The sequence below is a fragment of the Accipiter gentilis genome, chromosome 18 (assembly GCF_929443795.1).
Source record: "Accipiter gentilis chromosome 18, bAccGen1.1, whole genome shotgun sequence".
Taxonomy (NCBI): Eukaryota; Metazoa; Chordata; class Aves; order Accipitriformes; family Accipitridae; genus Astur; species Astur gentilis.
The window spans coordinates 24,567,624-24,581,047 of NC_064897.1; the positions used below are offsets into that span (position 1 = coordinate 24,567,624).

At 44.9% G+C, this 13,424-nt stretch overlaps 2 long non-coding RNA genes across 2 annotated transcripts; both read left to right on the forward strand.

Moving 5' to 3' along the window:
* The first annotated feature begins 214 nt into the window (after positions 1-214).
* On the forward strand, positions 215-6,192 carry LOC126047992 (uncharacterized). Its single transcript, XR_007508738.1, has 4 exons — positions 215-369; positions 4,852-4,928; positions 5,662-5,769; positions 5,901-6,192. It is a non-coding gene; the product is annotated as an uncharacterized LOC126047992 (long non-coding RNA).
* On the forward strand, positions 6,193-13,083 carry LOC126047993 (uncharacterized). Its single transcript, XR_007508739.1, has 3 exons — positions 6,193-6,398; positions 7,305-7,440; positions 12,962-13,083. It is a non-coding gene; the product is annotated as an uncharacterized LOC126047993 (long non-coding RNA).
* Positions 13,084-13,424: the final 341 nt, after the last annotated feature.

Consider the following 13,424-nt stretch of genomic DNA (forward strand, 5'->3'; position numbering starts at 1 on the left):
AAAGAAGTTAAGGTGAAATTGAGCAGCATCCTAAATGTGACATGGAGGTCTCGGAGGAGGCTAAGTGGGTATGCAGAAAGCAGATTCAGCATCACCAATGTCAACCATGTTGTTACAGATGTCTGATCAGCGTTTTTTGCCATCGAGTTCCTTTTTGGCAGGTTTGATGACAAGCAAATGCATCGGGAAGGACAGAAGCTCAGTGTGTGCAGAAGCTCAATGCATGTAGGAGTTTGGCTAGAAGGCACTGAAGCAAAAAGAGCGAGGGAGCTGTGGCTCTTTCAGCACGTCTGGTTCTAAGGAGCTACTGCTGCAGGATGCACTGAGGATTTGAGAAGAAACAGCATTACATGCGCTCTTGCAGTTCAGGTACTGATGTTTCCCTCTCCTTCCTCTCCCCACACTGCTGCTGCCCACGGTGCCCACGCATCACGGGGAGGGGTGTGTGTTTTCCCAGGGACACTTCTTTGCTACCAGCTTCCAGACAACTCCATGGAGAGGAGTTGCTCCTAAAGTAAAATGCAGAGGCTTGATCTTGCTCTCTGCTTTCCACTGATGGTGTTGTTTAGATAGCTCATATGATGAGGGATCAGATAGTTATATGTTTCCAATCTTAAATTTGTGATCAAGAATAGAATAAAAGATATAAGGAAGCAGACTTGCTCTTTTACCCATCCCCTTTTTTGGTCTCCTAAGGACTTCATCAGAATCCAATCTCTCCCCACCTTGCACCAGGATATCTTATTCTTTAATTAGAAAAACATTTATGCACTAGCTCAGGCAATAGAACAAAGAAAGGGGGAAGAGGCCTGTCAAAGCATGTTACCAATATATTGTAGGGTTTTGTTATTTTGTCCTACTGGCTCTGTTCAGATTCTGCGTTTATCGTTTTTACATCTTAATCCTTAAATTTTTGTAAGATAATCAGATTATAACATCTGATCACACTTACACACCTGTAGTTTTAGTTTGGTTTCATGGTCATGATATTGAATCACCTTGAAACAGAGGCAAGATAGTTTGACTGCAGTAACTATTTATTTCCATGCTCAGCCAAGCTTGTGTTATTTCCCTGTGCATCTTTCATGCTGATTGTCTAATGCTTAGATTTTGGATTATTGAAATGTCTAGTCTTTTACCCCAAAATGCTGTTTTGGACTGTCTCCCTTCAACTATACCTTAGCACAGCTTTGGTTTGGGAAAATCTACGTTATGCAGAACAGTGCTGCCAGGCTGCATAATAAACTGCAAGAAGACTGAGTAACACTGCTTATTTTACTCTGGGGTTGCTGCTTTGTTGCTTAATTTATTAGAACTGAGGCCAGTTTTTCACCTCATGATTAGGGAGGCTGAATTCTTGACCCGGCTCGCTGCTCCCACCCTCCTGGAACACCTGGTGCTTCCAGAAAGTCTCTATCTGTTTCAAAGGTGATCAAGAGAGGTAGGCAGCAGACGGCTGCTGCCAGTGAAGTTGGTTTGTGCCACATACCACTAAACGACCTGGTTCGGTGTCTATAAATGATCTATTTGGTCTGCTGTTCATCACTTCAGTGCGATGGCTTAACTGGAGTTAAGCCTTCACTCAGCAAGGGAAGAAGGAAACACTTTTAATCAGAAGCAGGAATCATTGGGCCAGCTTGCCAAATCAGATCAGGAGAAGTTTATATGACCATTGTAAGGATTTATCATAAAGTGCCTGGACATAGGAGACATCATTACATAAACAAGATATCCCCCGATTTTTAATTATTTTGGCCTGCAAGAGTGAAAAGCATTTGAAAGGCCAGATCCTTTGTAGTGCTGAATATCCTCAACTCCAGTTGCACTCCTTGAAATCCAACATGCTCGGCACCTTCCTGGGAGGTTCATCTGGTAATGGCCCCATGCTGCCCTCCCTCCCAGTGAGCAGCCTCTACCACCCCAAGGATGGAAATTAAAAGAGCAACCTGACTCCATTGAGAACCGCAAGACATTCCTTGTATGTGAAATTACTTCATATTCAAGATTTCTACATAGCTGTGCTGCCACTTACAGAAACATGTTTTCACAGCTTAAATGCATTAACCCCTACCAGACCTCAGGTCTCTATGTAAGATTTGACATGTCTTCAGGAGATCTTCAGGACCCGCACAGGAGTCTATGTGAACTAAGCAGCAAGAGGAAGAAAAAAAAAAGCCACTCCTGGAAATTAAAAAATAACTGAATTTAGATCAAACACATGGAAAGTCTGGCTTTTGCCCTAAAAGGTTAATCACTATTTGGAATTTTTTGCCATGGAGATTCCTTGTGTAATTATTGAAAGGCAAGATCAAAACCCAACATCATCTTTTGAGTGCCAGTGTCATGCCTGCATAAAAACAAGCTAGATCAGCCCTAATGATATTTGCTCCCAGACGCGCCGCTGAATCTCTGGCTATGTTTGGGATAGGAAGGAATTTCCTCATGTGGTGAATTGGCAAAGCCTTGGGGTTTGTCTTGTTCTCATGCATTGCTCAAGGACCATTTTTTGGAGTCTTATTTCACATTCTTTGACTTTCTGCAGCCTTGTGATCAGAGCTGAACATTCGCCTTTTCCCATCGCTGGGCCCTGTTTTGTTTCTAAAGATTTCCTCTGCTTTACCAAACAGGTATGGATGGATCTGATTTTTCTGCATTACAAAGATACTCTAGCAATTGCAAAAATAATCCAGATTATTGCCCACCTGGAAATAAGGTGCAGGGAAAGGAAGAAGGCAAAGGGAACGATAAGCTGCTCAGTCAGTTACAGCCTTCAACTCCACTCTCTAGAAAACAAATGGATTGCAGGATGCTGCAGCATGCAGAAGTATGGTGAAAGCACATGTCGTATTGGGGCAGCACTACCTGTAAGGAGCAACCTCTCTGCTTTCATGTGTGACTAGATCATTGGCAGGCCTAGTATGAAGCAAAGGAAGTAATTACAGAACCTCACAGTTAATGGCAAAATTCCTTTATTATTCCCTTTCTGTTATGTTTATGAAACTGGTCTGTAGGTCTTGTAGATACCTACAGCACACTTGATTAGTCTTGTTATTTCAGGCACATTACTTCCAGATCTTTATGGACAGCCTCAGTGCTTTCTTTTGGTGTTCTTGGTAACCTGCATGTACTCCAGCTTTGCTTGAAGCTAACAGGAGACTTTGCGCTGAACTCACAGAGAGCAAGCTTTAACTTGGGTCAAGTAGAGCCAACAATTAGATCCAATAACAACTACTCGATCCGATGTTTCTCTAGCTGTTTTCTTTGTTCTGCAGAAGGTAAGCTTTAAATAATAGTCCCTGGCTTAGTATACACTCTGTCACGTTCAGCCCCCAGGATTTGAAACCCATCAAGACTAGACAGCTGCGTGAAGGTTGTCTTGTGAGCACGTGAGCAAACTGAAAATTGGAGCTCAAAGAGAAGGGCAAATTGAATCATTCCTCCAAAAGGGATATTCACTTCAGCATGTTGTAACTGTAAGCAATGTTTGCAGTTTAATACCTAATTCCATTAGTTATAGTTAAACTGGTCCATTCTGAGGGGTGCCAGGGGAGTTTTCCCAGACAGGGCACTGCTGTCCTCCCTTCCCTCTATTGCCTTGGCAGTACACGTCTGGTTTAAGATCTTCCTCATTGTTCATGGGCTGCCCCATGGATCAGAGGCTGCTGAGGATGCTCATGCGAGGCAATAGCCCCCGCGTGCATCCAGCAGGCATGAACCCAACTACGCGACCAACAAAGTGCTCATTGCTGCCATCAGCTCCACCACCACCCGGCATGCAAAGCTTAAAGGGCTCTTTGACAGGCCCCAGCCAATCGCACTGAAATCCCTTTCATTTAGCTCTGCTTTGCCCCGTCCTTCTGCTGCTGAAATCAATAGCAAAAGTCCTTTGCCTTCAGTCGTGCTGGAGTACATGTCCTGCCTGGCCAAAAAAAGAGGAGTTAGCTGCGATGGTGCATAAAAGGCAAGTGAAAAGACAGGAGCTACTGCTCCTTCCATTGTTATTTTATTATTGTACATCATTTATTATAACTGTTATTTCACTCCTAATTGCTGTTCATCTGAGGAACGTGCATGGAACATGCTTCCTATTTGGAACTGACAGAGAAGGAGCATCTCAAAAAATCCCTGAGGATTTTTGAGATCACAAGCATTAGAAAGATAACAAAATTAGCACACATAATTCCCCTTGATTTTCTTTATGCCTGCTGACAAGGTTAGCAACAACCATTCTTTCTGAGAGCTTGTTTTGTCTCCTCTACCAAAGAATTCAGATTGGCAAGTGCTAGGTCTGATTTATTATTGTTTTTCTTATGGAGAGGGTGGTGAAATTAGAAACAAATTACATGAAAACATCATAAATTATAAAGGCTGGATACTGAGGAAAATTAATTTTAAAAAACTATTTTTTTTTTCTTCATCATTAACTTAAAGTGTAACCTGAAGACCATCCCTAACTGACTCCTATCTAATACATCCACCCTCTAACTTGAGTTGGAGGATGGTTTAAGCAGCTCTGCTGGGAGGTGAACGATGAAGCCCAAGCCCAGTGAAACTGCACAGCGATTAGACTGAGTGTGGTCTGTAATATGGCTGTTGGTGGCTGAGCCAAGCTGTCTGTCCTCAGACGCGTTCCTCTTGAGTTACGGTAACTCAAGCAATTCTGTCTTCTAGATGCCAGCTCTCAGCTATTCCTGGAATTAAATTCTAGGCTAGTAGCATGCGTTTTAATAGAAAAACATCTATTTGATCTCCAATTTTTTCATTCTCATAAATAAATGTTAATTTCTCTAATTCCTGTTGATTTTTTCCCATGCACCCCCTGCTTCTCCCACACGTTCTGGCTTGTGACAGAGGCACTTTTGTGATGAAAGTAGCACCTATTTATGGGAAAAGGCCGGCACAGTTTGGATGCTTCAGAGGATCATCTTGTAAGTAGCTTGTCTTTATTGTCTCATTGTACGAACATGAGTCGCCGTCCTTGTTAATCTGGTTGATTCAAGAGTTAGGAATGGTGTGCAATAATATTGATGGGTTATCCCCAGGGCTGCAGAATGAGAATACCCATTAGTTATATTTGAAAATCTCAGTTACTTATGTTCTCAGGAAAAGCTCCTAATTTTCTCAGCTATTTCTGTATATTCAGCATAAAAGGATTGCATAATGGGCCCAGTGACTCCCGCAACTATTGTTTACAATCTGTCAACTAATCCTTTCTGTGAGTCAGGCGGTGCCTACTGGGTTGGGCATTTGACTGGGATTAGAAACTCATTATTATGATGATGCATAGTGCAGTGCTGCCTGGAGGCCTCAGCAGGATTACAGCCACATTGTGCTAGACAGTGTGCAAACCTATAGCTTGTAGCCTATTGTTAGAGCACCTTCACTCTAATTCTGCATTTGACCCCATTTCTCCTAGTGGCCCTTGGGTAAGACATCTAATCCTGCTCTGTTTCCATATCTTTTCGTGGGAGATGATAATTCATTTCCTACCATCAATCAATGCTTGGAACAACCTGCTTTTGGAGGAGAATGTCAGGATGATGTCACCCAAAGGCCACAGGGAAATACTGCAGCGCAAGTGGGAAATCGTAGTTCCTCTGCTCGAGTACCTCTGCTGTTCAGTGAAGTAAGTTTTGCAATGGGAATTTGTGCCCTTTCCAGCAGTGCTGAAGGGCACCTGAAGAATACGCAAGGTGAAAAACGCAGCAAGTCTTGAGTTGCGCCAATGCTGTTTGCAGCCGTGGAGTCGCTCGCTGAGCCAGGGGCACAGTAAGTGGCTTTAGAGTCTTCCTTCTCCCCTCTCTGCGCTGCACATGGCTCCCGTCCTAATGCGGGGCCCATGTGGGGTAGCAGGCAGACTGTCCTTCTCCTCCTCCTCCTCCTCCTCCTCCTCCTTTCAGGCTGTGGATGTTCCTGCTGCTATTATTCCAGTTTCATGCCAAAAGAAAGCTTGCTGGGTCCAGCTACCACCACACCTTGTTTGTACTCCATCTCTTCACTGCCATGGCCACACATCCATGTCTACAGTTAACCCTGAGCCTTGTCTACACCTGCCGTTCACTCACTGCCAGCTACTGCCCTACGATACTGCTCAAGTGTGAACCTTGACAGGGATAAGCTGTCTTTCCATGCCGTTTCAGGTCAGGGTGAGCTTGACTGGATTTTATCTCCCCATAGAAATGGTACCTCTTCTTGTCTGTCCTGGGCGCTTTACTGAGGTGGCCATACCAATAGCTTGGAAAAATGCGGTTGAGCCATGTCCAGATGAGCCCTTTGGGGGTTGCCTGCTGCCCCATTTCCCTTGCTGGGAAAAGTGCTGCTAAGTGAGACCGTGCTGCTAAGTGAGACCATGCTGCAAAATGCTCCTAAAGAAGAATGAAGATGTCTGAAAGATAAAGGTGACGTGCATAGTAAAAACCAGCCATAAGTCCTTTGAGATACCTGTGTGCTTGTTTTTATGCTGAAGGCAAATGGAGCAGAGCTTAAGTTTCAGTTTAAAAGTCTGGTCATTCTAATGCTGCATCCCATATCCCTCAAAGACAGGAGCAAAGGTGGTTCTTGCTGAGAAGCTCCTGAACAGCTTCAGCTTCATCTCCCTCTTTATTAAGCCCAGATCCCTTCTCTAGAAGCTAATAACAATGTGCTGGCATCACAGGCATGGCAGGCTGGAGCTGACACACACAGGGCTATCCTGTTTTGTGAACTTTTTTGTCTCATGGGAGATTTGCAACTTAAACCACTCACTTGTTCTGTGCCTCCTTATTTGAGACTGACCAGTCTGAATCACTTTCAATAAACTATCAGTAGGAGTCTCAAACATAGTTGAGTTCCTATCAGTTTAATTAAAATAGATCACTGGATAGAGAAACCCTGAAATGCTCCCATTAAGGAGAAAGCTACACCGTAAGTGCTCCCCTGAGTAATTGCCAGAGGCTGCTATCAGCAATGGCTGATATCACAGGGCACTGAAGAGCTTAACTTGAAACTCGGACCTCAACACACACCAAAGAACAGTTGAGGCAAGAGTGACTAAGGACTAATTGTGTCCTCTATATTGTGAGAGTAACTGAAAAGTAAATAGAGGAGCCACCATAAAGTGGTCTGAGACACAGGTCTGTAGGAAACCGGGCTTCATTAATTTTCTTGTACAAGGGACGGCCTGTTTGATATGGCCAAGGTTTTTAGATACTATTTTTATGCTATTATAGGCACATGGTTAGTCAGTAAAAACTAACTTTGTTAGTTAACCTTGTTAACTAAAGCCAAGTTATATTTAAAGACTTTCTTTACCTGTTCCATTTCAGCTCTGTCCTGCAGTACCTTTTGAGGATGTGGTACCATGTGAATGAGGCTAGATATGAGAAGCTGGAAAGAGACAGTGAGGAGAAGAAAGGCATTTAGGGTCGGCGTGGAGTTTACTTCAATGCTTCTCCTACCCTGGTGAGTTACTGGTGCTGGCCACAGTGGTACGAGCTATACTAGGCTGGCCACCTTTGGGGACTCAAATGCATTTGATAGATGTATGTTCTATCTTCTATAGTTTTTGTTTTGTCTTCACAAATTACTGTTTGTAGAAACTAACCACAGATTAGATTAGTGCATCGCTCCCATGGGATGCAGACTTCAGGGTTTAGGCAATGCTCTGTGGCTAACGAGAGCCAACAAGTTTTACCTGAGTCATTCCCCTGGTCTGATGATGACAGGAGTGAGCTGAGCATCCTCCCAGGAGACACCAAGCGTCGACACAAGGGCAGTCGTCTCCCATTGTGATTAACCAAGCAGAACTTGCCAGGGAAGAGCCACTGAGGCAATCAATCTTACATTTATCCTAGCGGTGATATCAGGCTGCTGACGAGATTAGAAGTACGACACTTAATGTAGTCTTTGGTAGTGGGGCAAGATTTATATTCTTAGCATAAGCTGCTTAGGAAAAGCTTCTTTTACCTAGTATTTATCACTTGTTACTGATGTTTTATTACATTGATAGCCATCCCAAGAAAATGTTTTAAAGTCCCTACCTGTTTCATACATAGGCATATTCCCTTCGATGCCAAACATACTTGGAAGAACAAGACTGGAGACAAACTGAGTTAGACTTACTTAGTTACACTGACGTAAACTTAGTGTAACTCCCTTTTTGACCAATGCAACAGGACCTGATGTGCTTGCTGAGTCGTTGTGTTTCTTCCTATCGGCACTGATGGAAGCTGGATCCAGCGTATGGTGACTGCAGATCTGTGGACCTTACTCAGGAGAAGCTTACACTGAGTCTAGCAGGACCTCTGGCTTGAGCAAGAAATGCTGAATTTGATCCTGTAGTGTAAAACATGCTGAATTTCCTCAAACATGTCTTTGGTTCACTACTTTTTTCCCCCTAGATGAGCCAAGCCAGACACATTCCTTCTAGGTGAAATAGTCTTTTGCTGTTGTTGTTCACAGGCTTCTTGGGTATACAGAAGGATAATGCAGTGTACAGCACCATCACCTAACGGTGCCTGTAATGTGCACTATGCAGAAGAGTCCCAGGGTGTTGTACATTTAAATTCTACAATAATCTTAGTAACGAAGAGCAATTAAGAGCAGCAGTTAACCTATATTTTTCTACCCTAAGTGTCAACATACACCCAGGATTGCAAATACTAGTTGGAAGTGCATCGCACTGTCCAGAGGCATAATTACAGAAAGCTGTAGTTGTCTTTATCACGAAGTTTTAATTAGCAGGACATATTAAATAACCAGCTGATACAGATCTTAATGAATCATTTATGGGCCTACATCGAAGATAATTATATGTAGCTGGTCACACATAATCACTCGCATATGCCTGGGCTTATGTGAAATGGAATATGCATCTTCTTCATGTGAAGTAAAGGTGAAAGATAGGGACGGGAAAAAGCTGGGGCAACAGCCCACCTTAACCAAACAGCTTGCTCCTGGACCATTGCTGACAAGATTGGGGGCAAAATAAGAATAGCTGGCTTGAAGAGAAATCCACCCTGAGGAAAGACAGGAGCTCTGGCTCCTGAATTGTTGGCTGGTTTGGTTTTTGGTTTTTTTAAATCAAGGTGATTGTCCCAGGTGGGCACTTTATGTGGTGCTGCTCAGGAATGAGGAGAGGGCAGATGCACACCAGGGACAAGGACGTGGTTTCTGGGGCGCGCTAGGACTCTGGTGTCTGCGAGCCACATCGCGCTGTCCTTGCTGCAGCTTCCTGGCAGCCTCGCATGCCCTGGATGTGTCCGTTTTTTCTCCAGCCACACTGCCTGTCCTGGAGCACGGAGAGGCTGCTCCACAGCAACCACTGCAGACCCCCGGCAGCCACGTCTCTGCCCCACCAAGGGGAGTTTCCAGCTCTGCGGTTTCACCAGCTTTCTTGCTGCTTAGTATGTCCGGATGAAAAAGTGGGAAACACGCCCAAACATCCAATTGCTTCAGGGCTAATTTTTGCTCTCTGTGCTGTTTCAGGGCCAGATTTTCACAGCATTTGTTTGTGACTGCTCCTTGATAGTAAAAAAGAAGTATACGTTGTCTCTCTGGCCAAGTGAAGGAGGCATGGGAGCAGCTGGCTGTAAAGTGTATTTGGTGTTACTGCTGATTTCTGTAGAGCTCAGTAAGTGTATGCACGTAGCATGGCTGAAGCCACGTGAACAAATAAATTGTGGTGTAACGTGTGCCTCTTGCTCCCCTTTGCCTAGAAGATGCAGACGGCCGTAGGCAGGCTGCTCTTGTTGATCAGCCATGGTGGCAGGATGGTCTGACTGACGGAGCTTTGCCTGTGAAACTTGTTTTTAGGGGAAGTCTGCCAGGCCCTGGGACGCATGTGTCAGGCGTGGTACCAGTCCCATTTCTTTCGGCAGGTTTATCCTTCCCACCCCCCGTGCTGAGCTCCCTCGTGTACTCACATCCCCTCTTCTCCCTGCCCGGTGCTGCCGTGGTATGCGTATTGGGTCCTGTAGTTTAGCCTGTATCATTCTGAGCTGTTGGTTTCTTGTCCTGTTTTTTAGCAAGTAATACTTCAATGCCTGATTGTATGTAATACATTATGTCCAAGACCCGCCCCCCCCCCCAACAAAACAAACTTCCTGCACCAGATAGACGTATTTGTCTTTCTTGCAGTGTCTGACTTGGCTTACTCTGCTTAGCTGGAGCTCCAGCAGGGGCAAAGCCTGTGTTTGTCTGACTGTGAGGCAAAAGCTAGCAATAAACAAACCATTGCAAATGTGTATGTGAAAAGATTAGGAGCGAAGTATTACCAACCCATGCAATATTGTAATCCAAAGTCCTTTAAAAGCAGCATTGAATAATTTTCTCAATTATCCAGAGTCTGCTGTTAACAGGTTTCCCTGGTTCCCTAGCATCAGACGAGCTCTGCTGATCTCTGCAAAACTTCTTCCAGTTTAAGTACAGAGTCCTCCTTAAAATTAGTGAGCTTTTCAGAGTTAATATGTTAATCTCCTGATGCACCACAGCAGGCGTCTGGAATACATCTTACTAGTTGGTTTAGGCTGTGCTTCCTTTCAGGGTGGTTAGAGGCGAGGGAGCACTTGTGGCAAGAACTGATGTGGTGCAGGGTTTGACAGCGTCTTTTCACACCTACTTGTTGCTTTTGTGGAGGAGGGAGGAGCAGAGACTCCCAGTATGGCTCCCAGTGTGGCTTCTTGGCTTCTTCCCTGTTGCAGAGCAGGGTGCGAGCTGCTCCTCCATTTCCCCCAGAGTGCCCAAGGTGGTAGAGGTTTCTTTTGCCACCTTCTCCTGGAAGAAAAGGAGAAACCTGGTGGAAGAGGTTTACTTTCTCTCTCCGAGACAGAAAATGGTTTGTGTGATGTTCAACCCTCCAAGCCTGGAGGCACCTACACAGAGGAGTGTGCCAAGTGCTCCATCTGACAGGGCAGCCGCTGGGAATGCTCGCAGCACCATGTCTGATAGCAGCCAATGTGCTAAAGCTGACAGTCTCTCCGGACGGATGGTTGTAATAACTTTGTACTTTGTGGCTGTCACCGTTTTTATCCTCCCAACACCCACCCTCCTGGGAGATAAGGAACTGCTGTTAGTCATTTTATGGGGAGAAACTGAGCCACAGCATGATGAGGCCACACAGGGAGACAGTGGCAGAGCCGCTCAGCTGTCAGACCCTCCTCTCCTTCCTTATCAGCTCTGCCTGATAGGTGTGCCTAGGTAGGATATGGGGAAATGGCTCCTGAGTGACTGTGAAGTGTAGGAAAGAGCCAGGCAAATGGGAAGAATAGTGCCTGCTCCCAACACCAAAACCAGGCTGCCTGAAAGCCCTCAGTACACTGAATAACGACAGATTTGCTCCAGCACCATGTTTTCAGTGGAGCAGATTTTTTCCCAGTTCTCTTGTTAGACTCTCAGTCTTGGTTTTCCAGCCACCGCCAACACTGTCTGGGCACAGGTCCATGTTTACTCTAGCTCCACAGCCAGAAATATGGTGATCTCTGCTTCATGCTAGTGTGTGGTTGTTCTGAATGCATCAAAATGCGTCATCAAGAGTCACCAGCTACATAAAGCACGGAGCCGTGGCAGGGAAATCAGAGAGTACATAGCACAACACTGAGGAGAGTAACAGCACTGGAAGCCAGAAACTTGTCCAGAAGACTCTGAGGTTTAAAATCAGTTTGTCAGAAGGCCACTTCCTAAAGTAAAGCATTTCTTTCGGAGTGCCATCTTTTGATTTCTGAGCTGGATCAGGAGTACAATTTATTTTACAAGAGACAATGGTACTAATTACAGCCCGAGACTTTCAGAGCAGCACAGGGAACTCAACCACACATCTTCCATTAATTATCTCTTGGCCAAGTTAACTCCGCAATGATAGCACAAGTAATATGTCACAAGCTCATTTTCTGTCATTAAAATCAGCAGATATGACCCTGATCCTTGCTGGGAGCACGTCTTCTCAGTAAGATGCTATTTTATCGCAGGCGCTTTTTGAAGAATGCTGTTTTAATGCCAGGTTGTGCTGAAGCAGAGCCCAGCTCCTTCTCAGACCTTCTGAAGCAGGGAAGAACTAAGAGCCTGCACTAGCCCTCTTATCAGTGCAGAGCCTGGACTAAGCGTGTCTTTGCTGACCACCTTCTCCTCCTCTTGGTACAACAAAGAATTGATCTTAGTTTCAAAAAGCTGCCATGTAGGTACAGCTGGTAGGTATTAGCACTTCAGTTGTATATTACTGGAATGCAAATAATTTGGTGGCTGTTGTTTTACTTGCTTGACTCCTTGGTGTATATGCTTAACAAGTTTTGGAAGCAAGTACCCTGGATTCCAAATCCAACATTTTGGGCTCCATGGTGAGGCTGCTTCATCCTGGGAGAGGGTGACCTCTGCCCCTACAGCCGTGGTCTGGGGTCAGAGTATTGAACCAGGGGTTGCCACTGTTGTCCACCTTCAGAAATTGTTTCAACTTTTGATACTCCTGTTCCCTCTCCCATCCCTCCATAGAACCTTTGGGTGCCAAAAAGCATCTATTTCTAGGTGATGTCCAGTGCCTACCTCTATGCATTCAAACCTAGCAATGCATTAACCACTAGCAATGACAACTTATGCAGCAGCTTGCTCTGCCTGCCAATTCAGTTTGTATCTGAGAAGGAAAAAGCAAAAACCATCTCAGGTTGGAATAACCCCATAACATGTGTGAGATTGCCATTTTAAAAAGAAAGATGGAAAAACCCAGCCACTGGTATTGGCCATATCCTTCTCTTACCCTTCACGAAAAGCAGTGCCGATGAATAGACGTGTGCATCCCTCAGTCCATCTGGCTGCCCAGTGCCTCTGAAGATGGCAGCTGGGCTGAAAGTGGGAAGGAGGTAACCTGCTGAGTGAAGGTGTACAGATAATAAATTAGTCCCTAAAAACAACAAGAAAGAAATTGCACTGTCCAAGACCAGAAGTTAAAAGGGACAGGATTACACTATGTTAAGCAGCCTCTTCTGTTTGCAATTAGCACTAGGCATCAGTAGCAACAGAGCAAGTTTTCTACCAGCTCCTGGGAAGTGCTCCAGCAGGATGGACGTGGAGACTGCGAGGCAGTGAGAAGTACCTGACCCTCAGCCTTTTAGAGGGGATTGTCCCTGTGCGGGTTTGTCCTGGCAGACATCAGCTGGAGAAGGTGCCATGTGGCTCAGGTGGGGTCTGCGATCGTGTTGGGATGCTGTGATAATTCAGGCAGTATTAATGGTAGGATCCAGTTAGAATTTCTTTCTGTGAATATCAATGGGTTTATTATTATTTTATTATTATTAGAATTGTCATTGAGAGAGTCTACTCTTTTCTTTACAGCAGCTATTCCAAGATTACCAGAAAGTTGACTTGGAAGCTGCAGTCCTTTGGGTGTGCAGGCACTGATGAGGTCCTTACACAAGGAGAGCCTTGTGCAGACAGAGCCCGGCTGAAGTCAGAGTGGCTAT